At 41.3% G+C, this 15,646-nt stretch overlaps 1 long non-coding RNA gene across 1 annotated transcript; it reads left to right on the forward strand.

Moving 5' to 3' along the window:
* The first annotated feature begins 241 nt into the window (after positions 1-241).
* On the forward strand, positions 242-12,725 carry LOC118559591. The gene is made up of 2 exons (XR_004928933.1): positions 242-285; positions 12,364-12,725. It is a non-coding gene; the product is annotated as an uncharacterized LOC118559591 (long non-coding RNA).
* Positions 12,726-15,646: the final 2,921 nt, after the last annotated feature.

The raw sequence follows: 15,646 nt of genomic DNA on the forward strand, positions 1-15,646 counted from the left end.
CTTCACTGCTGATCAAATCTTTTTCTCTAAACTGAATCTTTTCCATGGTTGTAACATTGTAAAGATCTAGTTGTTGATAAAGCATGTAATGTGTTTCAGTGTTGGCTGCAGATGTTAAAGAAGAGGCTCCTGAAGACCAGAGTCCTGAGGGGGAGCAGCAGGAGTCAGAGCTCCTCCACATAAAGGAGGAACAGGAGGAACCCGGGGCCCGTCAGGAAGGAGAGCAGCTCCTTGTGAAGGAGGAGACTGATAGCAGGTTTCCATTAACTGCTGCTCCTATCAACAGTAAGGATTGCTTTACTTTGTTTCTGTGTCCTGTGTTGTAGCTAAAGGCCAAAACTCTCTGGATTGAGTGGCATCCAATCAGACAAAACTATAAAGATTAACCTGTGTAACTGTTCTTAAAATGTTATTTAAATGCAAAACACAATAAGATTAATTTATGTCGTAATGTAGGAAATTTTAAACATTGCCCGAATCCATACTGCATAGATCTAATCCTACCAGAAAGATAGTAATTAGAGGCCACACATTGAAGAGGTGAATAGGGGGTTTTCAGCTGACGTCACGCTCACGTGACTACTCAGCGCGTCCGCCATATTGGGTGGCAGTCGTTTCGCACCGTTGACCTGCATTGTATGACGCCTTAGGCAGTATTGGAAGTGAACAATGGGGAAAACGTGTTTAATGGTTGGTTGCACGGCCCGTGGAGGTGGAGATCAACGCTCTTTCTATCGCCTACCAGCCGTAATAGTGAATCAGTGTGAAAAAACAAAACAGCTCTCTGAACAACACCGTCACCTATGGCTGACATGGATATCCAGGTCCGATTTGGACGGTGTTAAGCTGGAATACGCCAGAGTCTGCGGTGCTCACTTTGTCACAGGTAATTAACTGTTAAGTATTTAAAACATGTAAGAAGAATATATTAATAATAGGGCTTGGGCGTTATGACTTATTACTTTCCGCGGCTGTCATGTTGACTGCCTCCGCCGCCTCTACTGCCTATTACTACCGCATACTGTACTCCCTCTCTCAGCCGTGTTTTAATTTGATTAATTTCACCTTAACTTGATTTCAACCATGGTAAACCGTTGCTGTATTGTGGGCTGTAACAGCGCAACACATGATCGCCATGGGAAAAACATAGAAACAGATTAATTTTCCACCGCTTTCCTGCCTGGAGGCGCAACCACGGAGAACAACTGTTAGCGATAACAAAGAGTCGTCGGCTCGCTTGGATCGCGGCTGTAAGTCGACCGAACATAACTTTCCACAGTATCCCGATGTCAATGAGAGTGTGTTCTAAACGTTTGAAACACATAGCAGCAAGTTAAAAGTACATTACATTCGCGAGTGGTTGTTAGCGCTAACGGTTAGCATGTGCTAACCCGTCTGAGCGCAGCTTACCTTTGAACGAGTTACAGAGATAACAAAGAGATCGTCGGCTCGCTTGGATAGCGGCTGTAAGTCGACCGAACATAACTTTCCACAGTATCCCGATGTCAATGAGAGTGTGTTCTAAACGTTTGAAACACATAGCAGCAAGTTAAAAGTACATTACATGCGCGAGTGGTTGTTAGCACTGACGGTTAGCAGCTACTAAACTAGCATGAGCCAGAGCCCGTCCGAGCGCAGCTTACCTTTGAACGAGTTGCTGTGTTCCCACTGTTTGCTGGCTTTATGATCTGCAGCTCCTACCGGCGCCAATACGGTAAATACAACTTAATTTTGCACTGGTCATTGTTCTGCTTAAATAATTAAAGCCGCGAGCGGCGTCGATCGGCCTTGCAGCCAAGCGCCTTCGCGCACCGCCGGCCGTCAGCCACCGCAGAAGCATGCAACACATTTGCGTCGGATTGTTTACATTTTTACCATCTTATTAAAACTCACCCGTCCACGTATGATGGCGATTTCCTTGATGTACATAACCAGATGTGAACTGGTTGTGAGCCTCTAGACCCTTGTAAGCTCTCATTTCCTCAAGAGTGTGCAGAGGGTTTTCACCGAACACCAGGTAATGCATCTGGATTACGGCTAAACAAGGCACCGTGGAGGGCATACGGGTCCATATGGTCGATCACGGAACATTTCCTCAGATATACGTCCTTATCTGGTCGCTCTAGCCCGCTGGCGTACTTATCCATTCGCGATACGATAATACGTGTACGACACTAGAGATAAGGAAGTGTGCCACCCAATATGGCGGACCGGAAGTTGGCCAGTGACGTCAGTGAAAACCCCCTATAAGTGATTCAAACTGTGTGGGAATCAGGCAATAATTTTCGTGCCACAGTGTCAGAAAAATATCAGAATGTTGAAACCTTTATTTACACTATATTTATATCCCCTTTGTAATCCAGGGAGGAAACACCGTTGGCTTTGCACATGTTATACATCTACAGTGTGAAAACGGAGCAGGTCTCCTCTCTGCTATCTTTGCTCTGACTGCATGCAGGTCTTTCAAGGCAAGGGAAATTTATTTGTATAGCACATTTCAGTACAGAGACAATGCAAAGTGCTTTACATGATTAAAATATAGGGAAATAAAACAGAATAAAAGCAAGTAGGAATAAAATGGAATAGAAACTAAAAGCAAACATTAAAAACAGTTGGACTACAAAGTTGAACTAATGATGTTTCACTAAAACAGTTTAACTAGAACAGTCGAAGGCAATTGTGAAAAAATATGTTTTTAATCTTAATTTAAAGGAACTGAGGCTTTCTGCACTTTTAAAGTTTTCTGAAAGTTTGTTCCAGATCAGTGGAGCATAGGAACTAAATTCTGCTTCTCCATGTCTGGTTCTGGTTCTGGTTCTGCAGAGCAGGCTGGAGCCAGAAGACCTTAGTGGTCTGGAGGGTTGATACACTGATAACAAGTCTGTGATGTATTTAGGTGTTAAGCCATTCAGGGATTTATAGACTCACAGAAGGATTTTAAAGTCTATTGTCTGAGATACAGGGAGCCAGTGGAAGGACTTTAGAACTGGGGTGATGTGCTCTACTTTCTTAGTTTCAGTGAGGATGCAGGCAGCAGCGTTCTGGATCAGCTGCAGCTGTCTGATCCACTTTGTAGGCAGACCTGTGAAAACACCGTTGCAGTAATCAATTCGACTAAAAATAAACGCATGGATTATTTTTTCCAGATCCTGCTGAGACATCAGTCCTTTAATCCTGGAAATGTTCTTCAGGTGATAGAAAGCCGACCTTGTAATTATCTTTAGATGCTTTTGGAGGTTCAGGTCTGAGTGCATCACTACTCCCAGACTTCAGGCCTGATCAGTGGTTTCTAGCTGAAGCAGCTGAAGCTGTGTGCTAACTTTTGATCTCTATTGGTCCAAAGATTATTACTTCAGTTTTTTTATTCAATTGAAGAAAAGTTTGGGATTTTTTTTTTTTCAGGATGAGGCAGCTGCCTGTGCCTGTGAGGCAGCGCTGAGGGAAGTAGGGAGGGACTCACTGCAGCTCTAGCTGCTGTTCTGAGAGAATGACAATAGAACCACTCAGTTTTTAGTGGTCCTTAATATTAATGACGTCACTCTAAATGTACCTTTTTCCTTTGATTTCTACATTGAAAACCTTCTTTATCCTTGGCCAATCAGTGAAAAAAGTCTGTTCATGTGACATTGTGTCCCTTCTCTCTGATTGGTCCTACTCTTGAGTAGAGATGAAAAAAGCCACACTGCTACTGAAAAAATATAATCTAAATGCTCAGAAAGCTGGTGGATCCGAGTAGAGCCGGGCAAATGGAACTGGTTTAAAAGGGACAAAAGAAAAAAGCCCAAATCTCAACCTTTCTTGGACTCATGTTAAAAGTGTAGGACTGCAACCACCCAATAAAGAGCGCACAACTGCACTAAGGTAAAGAAAAAGGGTTATACACAAATCGACTATGGGTGCTGACAACCTTTGGGTCGCCATCTTGGGGCGGTCGGCAGCGCTTCTCAGTGTAATATTTAGCAGCAGGAACTTTGAAAATTTGTATTCAAGCAAAGCTCGGCAAAAACCTTAAAGGATTTTCACAGGATTGTTTTGTTGCAAACCTGGCTGAAAAGGTCGATGTTGTGTCATCAGCACTTTAAGTTAAAAAAGGTAGCTCTACAAAGAACAGAGTTTTTGCAGGTGTTATAACAGTCATGTCATTTTATTCTGTGTTTTACTTTTCTGCATGTTCTGTCAAAGAATTTAATCTAGCAAAATTTCCTAAATATATCAGAATTAAAATGTGCCTCAGTTTAGGGTTACTATCTAATGTGCATAATGTGTTTCAATGTTTCCTGCAGATGTTAAGCAGAAGCTGATTGTTAAAGAAGAAGCTTCTTTAGACCACAGACCTGGTGCCGACCTGCATGACCCAAAGCCCCCCCACATCAAGGAGGAACAGAAGGGAGTCTACATCACACTACCAGGAGAGCAGCTCAATGGGAAGGAGGTGATTAATGCCATCAGGTTTCCAGTCTCTGCTCCTCCCATAAAGAGTCTGGATGATGAACAGTTGCTGCTGCTCTCACAGCTTTATCCAGACCAAATTAAAGGCAGAGAGCTTCTAGAAGAGAATGATGGAGAAGAATCCACCAGGATACAAGATCATGGAGATGCTTCAATTTTTTTAGAGACTGAAGACACTGAGGAGGATGAAGAGGACAGTGATGTAGAGCACCCTCTCTCTGAGCTGAAACACTTGTCAGACTCTGGATATAATAAATGTCCTACAGAGAAGAAAAAACGTAGGAAAGGCTGCACAGGAGTTAAGCTTAGCTGCAAAGACTGTGGCAAAACATTAATGGGAAATTCAGTTTTAAACACACACATGAGAATCCACACAGGAGAGAAGCCTTTCTGTTGTGATCTATGTGGGCAAAGATTTAGCCACAAAGGAACATTAAACACACACATGAGAATCCATACAGGACAGAAGCCTTTCTGTTGTGATCTATGTGGACAAAGATTTAGCGAGAAAGGAACTTTAAACACACATACGAGAATCCATACAGGACAGAAGCCTTTCTGTTGTGACCTATGTGGACAAAGATTTAGGCGCAAATCAGCTCTAAACACACACATGAGAATCCATACAGGACAGAAGCCTTTCTGTTGTGATCTATGTGGACAAAGATTTAGTCAGAAAGGAATGTTAAATAGACACATGAGAATCCATACAGGACAGAAGCCTTTCAGTTGTGATCTATGTGAGTAAAGATTTATTCAAAAATCACATTTAAACATACACTTGAGAATCCATACAGGACAGAAGCCTTTCTGTTGTGATCTATGTGGACAAAGATTTAACCAAAAATGAAATTTAAAACACATGAGAATCCATGCAGGACAGAAGCCTTTCTGTTGTGATCTATGTGGACAAAGATTTAACCAAAAATGAAATTTAAAACACATGAGAATCCATGCAGGACAGAAGCCTTTCTGTTGTGATCTATGTGAACACATTTTTTTTAGCAAATCTAATTTACACAGACACATGAAAAACCATGCAATAAAAAAAGGCAATTTCATTTGTATAGCACATTTCCGTACAAGTACAATGCAAATGAGTTACATGAATAAAAGGTAGGAAAATAAAAATGCACACAAATAGTCGGAATAAAATGTAGGAAAAGTTAAACTAAGAGTAAATATTAATGCTTTTATAAACAATTGGACTACAAATTTAAATTAATGATGTTTCAGTATAAATTTTAACCAGAACAATCAAAATCAATCCTTAGCAACTGGGTTTATAATCTTGATTTTAATCTGGCTTTCAAGAACTTTTTACAGTCTTCTGGAAGTTTGTTCCCGATGGGTAGAATATAGGAAGTTACCTTGTTATAACAAGTTTCAAAGTGATTTGGGGTCATCGGACTAGTTAAGGTGCTGTACAGGTACAAGCCAATAGCGTACCGCGCACGTGACGTCACCGTCTCAAGAGCAACGCCCCTTTTGCCGCTTAGGTAGGGCACACAGGTAGAGAACGCACGTAGCAACCAGCTATTACAAGCGCAACAGAACCAGCGATATGACCGACTTTGCAGCCATTAAACTTTCCCAAGACGCACTGTTTACTGGTCGCACTGTCGAAGAACACACCAAACTTCAGCTCAAACAATGGCTTGAGTGTCGAGGGCTTAAAAAGACCGGAAAACGGGCTGTGTTGATCGAACAGTAAGCTTTGTTTTTTATTCCCTGCGCGGCGATCATGCCGTCATCAGCCGTTCTGGATCAACTCCAGTTATCTGATCGACTTTGTTTGTGGACCTGTGAAAACACCGTTTCAGTTATTGATTTGACCAAAATGAAATTCATGGATTAGTTTTTCCATAACCTGCTGAGACATCAGTCCTTTAATCTTGGAAATGTTCCTTCAGGTGATGGAAGGCAGACTTTGTAATTTCATTTAGATGCCTTTGCAGGTTCATGGCTTAGTGTATTAGTGTTAAGTAATAAGAGCTAAGTATCATAAAGGACAAATATTTAACTCCATTCACCTCATCATGTAAGGTAAAAACCAAATCAGCTAAAAAGAGGAAGTATGACAACAGTGACATTGAGTTTAGCTTTATGGAGAATAAGGATGGGAGACCAAAATGTGTTTGTCTTCAAGTCCTAGCAAACAAGCTTTGTATCTGGTGGCGTAGAGCAATGCAAACAGTAAGAAGCCACACTCAATAGGAATGGACCTTGTGCTTCCTGCTGCGGTGGACATGTGTGAGGTTCTACTTGGTACAGAAGCAGCTAACAAGTTGAAAACTGTCCCGCTTTCAGACGACACAGTGGGGAGAAGAATTAAAGAACTGTTGGCTGACATTCAGGAACAGTTATTGGATAGACTGTGATCATGTGATCACTTTTCTACAGCTGGATGAATCTACAGACATTTCCATTGCTGTTTAACTGATAGCTCTGGTGCTCTATCCCTGGGAGGGAAACATTTTGGAGGATTTTTGTTTCTGCAAGGAGGTCTTGGGCAGGACAACTGGTGATGAAATATTTAAGCTAGTTGATGCTTTTCTGACTGAAGCGAGACTGAGCTGTAAAAATGTCTCTGTTTGTACGGATGGCTCAGCAGTGATGACCGGCTGAAGGAATGGAATTGAAGCATGGATAAAATCAATCAAAGCAATTCATGCGTTATAGTCAGTTTTGCCCAGATTTGGATGTTGAACATGACACACTGCTTTATTACTGAGGTGTGGTGGATGTCTCGTGGGAAAGTGTTGCTGAGAGTTTTTGAGCTTGTTTACAAGTGGAAGACGATCTTAGAGTTTGTTTGTCATCCATGCCTCCAAGAATAAACTGTGTGGGGAGAGACAGGCTCATCCTTCTCACTAATTGTCAAGAGGTTATAGATGTCATTGATGAATGACTTGACTGTGTAACAAAGCCTGAAGCAGATATAAGAGTGTTTTGTGTTTTTTTGCCAATAGTCTTTAATCTTATGAATGGACCAAATTGGGTTCACTGGAATTTCTTTCTTTTATTCTCACAGCTTTATATTTTTTTGTAAGCTTTAAAATGTTATATTTGAAGAAAATATCCTGTGAAGATATAACTTGAATAAATGTCTTCTGTAATTAAAGCATTAAAATCTTTATTTTTATTCCTTTAGCATATTAGTTAGTTATGGAGCGATAGTATTTTTTTGAAGGCAGATGCCGATTATTTTGACATCAGTCTATCCTCTATGTGCTGCATTTTTTAGGCCTATTCCTGAAGAAGATATTGCCTTTTATTTCTATAGATGATAAAAATGACACAATTACAACAAATATTGCACAACTCAACTGATTTTAACAAAAAAACTTTAACAATATAATAAAACAGAACATTAACAATGGATAGCATAGAGGAAGCAGTGAATGTCTAATATTGGGTGTATTTCTATGTTTTTTGAAAACATACATAATTGCAAAAGTCTTTAACTGTAAAATAGACTGTTAAATACTATCAGCATGGAGAATCTAAAGGGGTCCCTGGCCATGAAAAGTTTGAGAACCCCTGCATTAGTGCACCCAGATTTTGGGCCTGATCTGTGGTTACTAGCTGAAGCAACTGAAGCTGTGTGCAAAAAATTTTAACTTCTGTTTTGTTTTTATTCAACTGGAGGATTTTGGCACAAAACAAAATAACCCCACAACATGATGCTACCAACCCATATTTCACAGTTGGGATGGTGTTTTCAGGCTTGAAAGCTTCTGACCATTGTTACAAATGTAACAATGGTCCTTAAGGCCAACCAGTTGAATTTTAGTGTTGGTAGACCACAGGACAAAATTAATTTCTTTGTCCATGTGTGCGATTGGAACTTTTTAATCTGACTTTTGTTTCTTCCTGCCAGAGTAGCCTTTCAGCCCATGTCAGTACAGTACTTGTTTTACTGTGGATAATGAGACACTCTGACTAGCTTCAGCCACATCTTCACAGCGTCTTTTGCTTTTGTTCTTTGGTTGGTGTTCACATTTCAAACCATAATATTATGGCCTGAAATGTGCGCACTGATACCTTGGCTGATTACTTTTGACCGTACCATTAGAAAACATCATTTAGATAAGAGCTCTTTAGCCTTTAACTTGAAAATTAAACAGATTGTCATTGTTCACATTTTTTATTTTGCACATGTGTATACACATTGTTCTTTTAAAAACAAAACCTTTTAACACAAACCTGAATGTCAATAACACTTACCTGGAACAACTTTACTTGTCAATAAAACTGTTCCAATCTGCCATGACGTTTTTTGATGAGCCTGTGCTGTCTTTCTCCTGGATATTGTCCTTTAACACTTCAGTCTGAATGACAGACAAAAGGGTTGGGACACACTTTGTAGAGGTGAAATGTAGGCTGTAGTAGTATTTCATCAGATACAGCAAAGCTTCACCGAGTTAGTATTTAATTATCCTGTAATGATTTGTGGGGAGAAGACTATTTTAGATAAAAGTAAATCTAAAGGTTTAGCTCAGCATTTTGTTAAAGTCCATAGTACAGACAAGTTTAGTGGTAAAGAAAGAAGAGCAAGAAGGAAGACAGTAGCAAATAATGTACATGTGTTTGAAGAGGGTGATGATTATGATATGATTAATGCAGAATTTATGTTACTGGAGATGAATGGAGCTATAAATAAATTAAAATCTGATTACATTTGGAGCAATATTTAACCTGAGGAGAACTCAAAATGGGTTGAAAGCAAAGGAATTTCACACATCCACGCAGAGACAGCCTCTCACAGCAGGATGCCCTGCTATAGATTCTGACTTCACCTCAGTCCCACCACCACTTCTTTTTCTGGAGACGCTGTGGTGGTGGGTGGCTGGTGAGACCAGCCACCATGCGGGCCACATGGGGCTAAAGGCTCACGAGCTGAGTAAATGTGCTTTCTGTGAAACTCATTTACCGTCACTTCAATGCAGTGACAAGAGGGGGAAATTCTCGTCGTCCTCTGCAGAGTTCAGGACCTGACTTGGATCTGAGTACTGCCGGCTGAATCAGAGTTAAGTCTGCAGTCTTAGACTCTGCGTCAGACGCTGAAGTAAAGAATCTGTCCATCCCAAAACCTGCTTTGTTTTGCTTCCTCAAGACTCCAGCCGGAGCAGTCAGCAGAGGACCCATGTGCCCAAGCTGAGAGCAAAATCTGGACTGAAATCGCCTGCTGCATGCCGGGGACTCGACTACGACCCGGGGCCTGATCCGACCACGTTTTGGCTAGCTCAAAGCTGCATGTCTGCTGCTGAAATGACCAACGTTTTCCTGGAGTACTGTGTTCCCTTGGATGGCCAAAGTGAATCAGACTCACACTGAGGCACCGACAGGTTTGGCAGAGAAATAAACAGGGAAAGTTAAATGGTTTATTTAGGTTTACATAATGCATTTTCACCATTAGCCTCGTTAGCATTATTTGAACTATGTCATTGCTGATAAAACTTGAGTGTGTTTTTATGGTTTTAACAAACGTTATTTCCACAAGGGTTGTATACACTGATGGGATATTGATGTCTGTGTTATCTAGTCCACTCATTACGACTAAAATAAAGCCGAAGCTTTTTAAAGTTAGTGCCAAATGTCTGCTAGCATAATGCTATTAGCTTCCGGTAACTTCCTCTTCCCAGATGTACGACTACAATTCTTTTCAAATGTAAGGTGCGTTTTTCGCTTTGCTCCACCATGCTTCTGTATACTCCTAAATAACTCCCTGACTCTCTCCCTAAAGGCTCTTTTTTCTTGTTCAACAGTTCTTTCAGGTCACTGGTGATCCAGGGTTTGTTATTAGGGAAGCACATCACTGTTCTGGTGGGGATGATGCTGTCCATACATAAGTTAATATAGTCAGTCACACACTCAGATATGGCATTTATGTCCTCTCCATGTGGCTGGCAAAGAAAAACCCAATTGGTAGTTTCAAAACAACCCTGTAGGGCTCCGTCAGCTTCCTGTGACCACTTTCTCACAGCCCTTTTTGTTACAGGTAGTCTCTTGACAAGGGGTTTATAATCTGAGCAGAGAAAAACAAGGTTGTGATCTGATTTACCCAGAGGAAGTCTTGATTTGGAAATATATGAATCCCTGGTTAAAGGCAGTAAATATCTGATCATGTTGTTTCTACCTGGAAAATAGACATCTTTTTTCCATTTTCTGACCCATGCCTTTCTCCAGCTGTGGATGGAGGCGGTTTACACCCTGAACAGGTTGCCAGTCTATCACAGGGCAACACAGAGACAGACAGGACAAACAACAATTCACACACACACAATTTAGAGAGACCAGTTAACCTAACAGTCATGTTTTTGGACTGTGAGAGGAAGCCGGAGTGCCCAGATAGAATCCACACATGCACAGGGAGAACATGCAGACTACCTGCAGAAAGACCCAGGGTCGGACTCGAATCCAGGACCTTCTTGCTGCAAGGCAGCAGTGCTACCCATTTTATTTACAGATGACTCAGCAAGGCAGATGTAGTATTTTTAGATACAGATTTTTTGTAGTAAATTCTATTAAATGAAGTCACAGAACACGACTAAGTCCTTAAAAGATGGGGAGCATGTTGCGTTTCCAAAGAAAAAGAATAAAAGTAACACGTGAGATTTGACATGGCATGGGAACGTGATGATGCAGGAGCTGAAACAACATGGAGTCATTGATGAGGGCGATGGAAGCTCAACAGCAGGTTAAGTCGTTACAATATTTTAAGTTTGTTCCGTTTCAAAGTGAGGAAACGAGGACAGGGCTTGTCTCAGGGCTGTGAGCAGAGTCCTGAGCGGCTGAAGTCATTCTTCCAGCTGCTGCGTAAACATCAGTCTGGTAGCTCGTAAGGCGGCTCTTAGTTTGTTAGCTGGTTAATGACAGGAGCTTGTTTACATGCCCAACTTTCCCTGATTGGATTGAAACGTGTTCGGATTAAAAGGAAAGAAAGTATTCTGAAAGCACCGTTTATATGGGCTTAAAATCATAATTTCATCATGACGTGTTTATTGCACCAAGATTTATTCATAGTAGAAACTCTCTGGCGTTAGCAGAGTGGTTGAATTTCCATAAAACAACCGCAGAAGTTCTATACTTCTTCATGCAGGAAAAAACCAATAATAAAGGCAGAGGTGTGTTGGTTCTGACTGTTCTGAGCGCACAGAATGGACCTGCAGCTGGTTCTGAGATGGTAGAGAACTCCTGCTGTTGGTGTGGAGAGGAAATGATGATCATCCCAAAATGTTCTGCAGTGCTGCAGCTCCATCCTCCACATGCAGGCGCTATAAGTTCATGAGTTTAGATGGACGCTGATCAGATTATGGATCATAAGATAAGATAGTCTTTATTGATCTCACAATGGAGAAATTCACTCGTCACATCGGTTCATACAAGAAGGTTTAATTTTGAGTTAGGAAGGCCTTAAACTAACTTTTCAAGAATCAAGTCTTTATTGTTTTTATGTAACCAAAATTAAATATTGGTGAGACACTCAGAATGATAAGAGGCAGACCCAAATTAAAAGCACTTAAAGAAAAACGAGACATGAGCATCCCTAAAGGACACTGTCAAAAATGTTAAAACTCTTCGATAAAATAAAAACTATTAGATATCTAAAACCTTTTTTGACTCTTCAAAGAAAAAATTGAAAAACTTACAGAATAAATGTTCTAAAATATGCAGAAGGACAAATGTAGCATGTAGTATTTACATAAATGCAGCTTGTGCTGAAACAGTCTATAAATGGACTGCTGGTTTATTTAACATTCAGAAGTGGTGCTTTTGCTCTGCTTTCATTGTTAGGACCAATTATTTCTCCAAGGTGCACAAAGGTGAGATTCAGCCAAACCACATTTAACACCGGTTATCTCCTCTGTGAAGAAAAATCAAACTAAAAGGTTTCTGTCGTCTCCACAGATGAGTTCAGACTTTCAGGATGAAAGCTGAAGACGTCTCCCTCTGCTGCTGTTCCTGCATCCGTCTTTAAGGCTCCAAGCCCACTTCCTGCTGCTGGTGGTTCTGCCTGTACGCTCTGTGTTCCCTCATCATGTTCAGGTTCCTCTAGTTGGGTCAACTAACCTCCTTCACTCTGCTGAAGACTAACAAATCTCAGTTTTTACCTGTTTTATTTTCTATGATGAAATGTGACTCTGCATGCCGTGCTGGCCTTTAAATGTTTCATTCTGAGGTTCTGGACTAGTCCAAAAAGAAAACCTATTTCTATTTATGTAAACATGAAGTAATATACTGAGGAAAAATAAAGGCTTTTTCTGTAAGAACCGGGCTCCTGGTGGTTTGAAGAGCTTCAGTGGCTTCATGAAGCAGAGCCGTGTGAGGAGACTCTGCGGGTGATGATCTGTGGAGCAGAACCAAGAGCCTTCAGACCAACAAACCACCTCCTGATCAACCCTCTTCCTCAGCTGGAGCTTCAGCTTCTGGCTCATTCCTGGACTTTTTTTTTTTTTAACCAAAATCTGTCATTTTTATGGAACAAATAGCGCCTGAGAACCCTTTCTGGTGTGATGAGCGGTGGCTCAGAGGAGTAAGAGGTGAGCTACAGAGTCTCAGGTTGCAGGTTCACCTCCTGGACTAGACCACTTTTACCTCCATTTTCCCTCTATTGGAAGCAAAAAGCAGCAAGATGCCCTCTGGAGTTGAACCTGCAACCTTTAGGTAACAGTAAGCCAACCAGCATGTCTTCTTACTCCCTGAGCTACTCACTCATCTACCAAAAAAATCCAAGTTTCTCGTATTTGACTTAAATTTTGGGGTGTTTCTGCAAAAAGAGGCGTCAACATCCCAAAAAGAGGCGTCGACATCCCAAAGCTTCGTCTCCTCCTGGAAAACAGCCCAGCAGGTCCAACCAGAACTCTGAGCAGCTGGGTTCTGCTCCACAGCTTCTTCTCTGGCTTCACTCCAGAAGCAAGTTTCTCCTCAGAACATGAAAAACTGTTTTTTTTTTTTATTATTATTATTTCTCCCAGTCTGTCCTCACATGCTGGAAATGGTCCATGCTTTAAAATGATCAGTTTAACTCTTAAAATCTTTCCATCCAGTACTTTGAGTTTGAAGCCTGGGAAGGTCCAACACCGCCTGGAGCTCTGATTCTGGTCCAGTTCATGAAATACAGATAAAATAGGTGGATATTTGCTACATATTGAAGAGCTACTGACCTGGTGAGGAAACAGACGTGTTGAAGAGGAATAAAAGTCTAATTTAAATCAAGTTACAATAGTTATTTATTTAAAAAAAGGTAAACTTTGAATTAGCACTAAAACAAGGGTTCTGAAACTTTTCAGATAACATTAGATAGATAGATAGATAGATAGATAGATAGATAGATAGATAGATATGAACATTGCTCTGAAATATACAACAGGTCCAGTTTTTAATACATTTATATCAACTTAATGCAAATATAAAATAAAGTCCTGGAAGCCAGAAAACTTTTAAAAGTGTTTATCTCTAGCTAAAATATTAATAATAGTAGTAGTAGCTATAATAATAATAATAATGAAACTAAAAGTCATGCAGTTAGTGTTCCATTATTTTATCAGATTTTTCTCCAGTGTACATAAATATATGTCACTGAGGCGTGGCTTCATAAATACACATGAAGAAGAAGAAGCAGAACAAACACGGTACATTCAGAAAGCTGCAGCAACACAAACAGAACGTCACACGACTCAAGGAGCTGCAGCTCAGAGCCCCTCTCATCGTCCGTGGCCTCCTGCTGCAGGGCTGTGCTTTATCACCAACAACCCATGGAGAGGCTGGTTCTGACCCGAGGACTAGAACGCTGCACAGCTTGTTCTGCTGGCTTTGGGAACCCAGACAAAGAGGAACACAGGAGAACGTCTGCAGGGCTCTTCAGAAACAAGCCAAGGTAAAAACTATCTGAGTCTGGGGGTCCTGAGAGGAACCAGCCCCCCCACACTGTAGCCAGCCTGTGTGGTTACTCAGTCCCAGTCACCAAAACATGCAGACATCTCACTGATTCTCTGCTGGTGTCCTCGTTTCCCAGTGAAGCAACTAAAGAGTCCCCAGGTTTTAGTCCTGCTGACTTAGTGTTTGGACATTCACCTGCTGCTCCACTTAAAGCCCTGAAGAGCAAGTTTTCATTCTGACTACTGGATCAAATCAAAGGCTTGCTCCATGTGCTTCCTCCATCCAGACCGGGTCAGGTCAAAGGTCAGACTGTCAAACAGGAAGTAAAGGCTTCCACTTCCTGTTATAGGGCGGGGCAAAGCAGGTTCTAGCAGCAGGGCTGGATTTCTGGGTAACTGAGGCCAGAACACGTCTCTACAGTCTGTCTGTCCATCTGATCCATGAAGAAACTGAAGCTGACATCAGGGGACACCAGAATCACAGCTTTGTCATCAGAACCTTCACAGTGGAGCAGCTGCTCTTTAGACCAGGGTCTCAGGAGAAACCTGTCTGTCTCTGATGCTTTTTCTCTGAATGGAGATCAAGAACTGTTGCCTTTTCTTCTTCATTTGCTTGTCTGAGAACTTTACACTTTGAAACCATCATGTCCAACAGTTTATCAGCAACCAGAACTTAGCAGAACCATTTCAGCTTAACTTTGGTTTCATGTTGTAGTGACCATCCAACAGGTCAACACTTGTTTCAAGCTTTTTCTCGTTGATTTTCCTTGTTAGCTTGTTGGTCTTCAGGAGCCTTCAGAGAAATGACCCTACAGACCACACAGAATACTTTCTACAGACTGAGCTGTTTGATCACACAGCTGAAACACTTTCCCTCTATGACCAGTCTTTGTTTTCACTAAGTCACTTCACAGCGTTAGAGTTTAAGTCATCTGAGCTAAACAAGTGTAAAGTTGCAGGAGGTCTCACATTTAGTGCACATTATTTTACACATTTTATCAGGAGAAACATGAATGAATAATACATGTTAATCTAAACAGACTCTGCAGCCTGTGGAGGAAAATAAAGAAGGTGCTTAAAGTCTGTGCAGGGTCCCACCTCAGTTACTGTCTGCAACAACTACCCCATCCACTAGAGGGAGCACTGATACTTCCACCAGCTCTGCTTCAAAGTTAAACAGGAAATAACTGCATTCACTGGTTTTATCCACTGAGCTATATAATACACTGGAGTGCTGATTTTGCCGAAAAACTGAAGTCACTGGCCGCCATCTTGCTACTCCCGACTCTCACAGAATCCCACAGGATTTGATT

The sequence above is a fragment of the Fundulus heteroclitus genome, unplaced genomic scaffold (assembly GCF_011125445.2).
Source record: "Fundulus heteroclitus isolate FHET01 unplaced genomic scaffold, MU-UCD_Fhet_4.1 scaffold_323, whole genome shotgun sequence".
NCBI lineage: Eukaryota > Metazoa > Chordata > Actinopteri > Cyprinodontiformes > Fundulidae > Fundulus > Fundulus heteroclitus.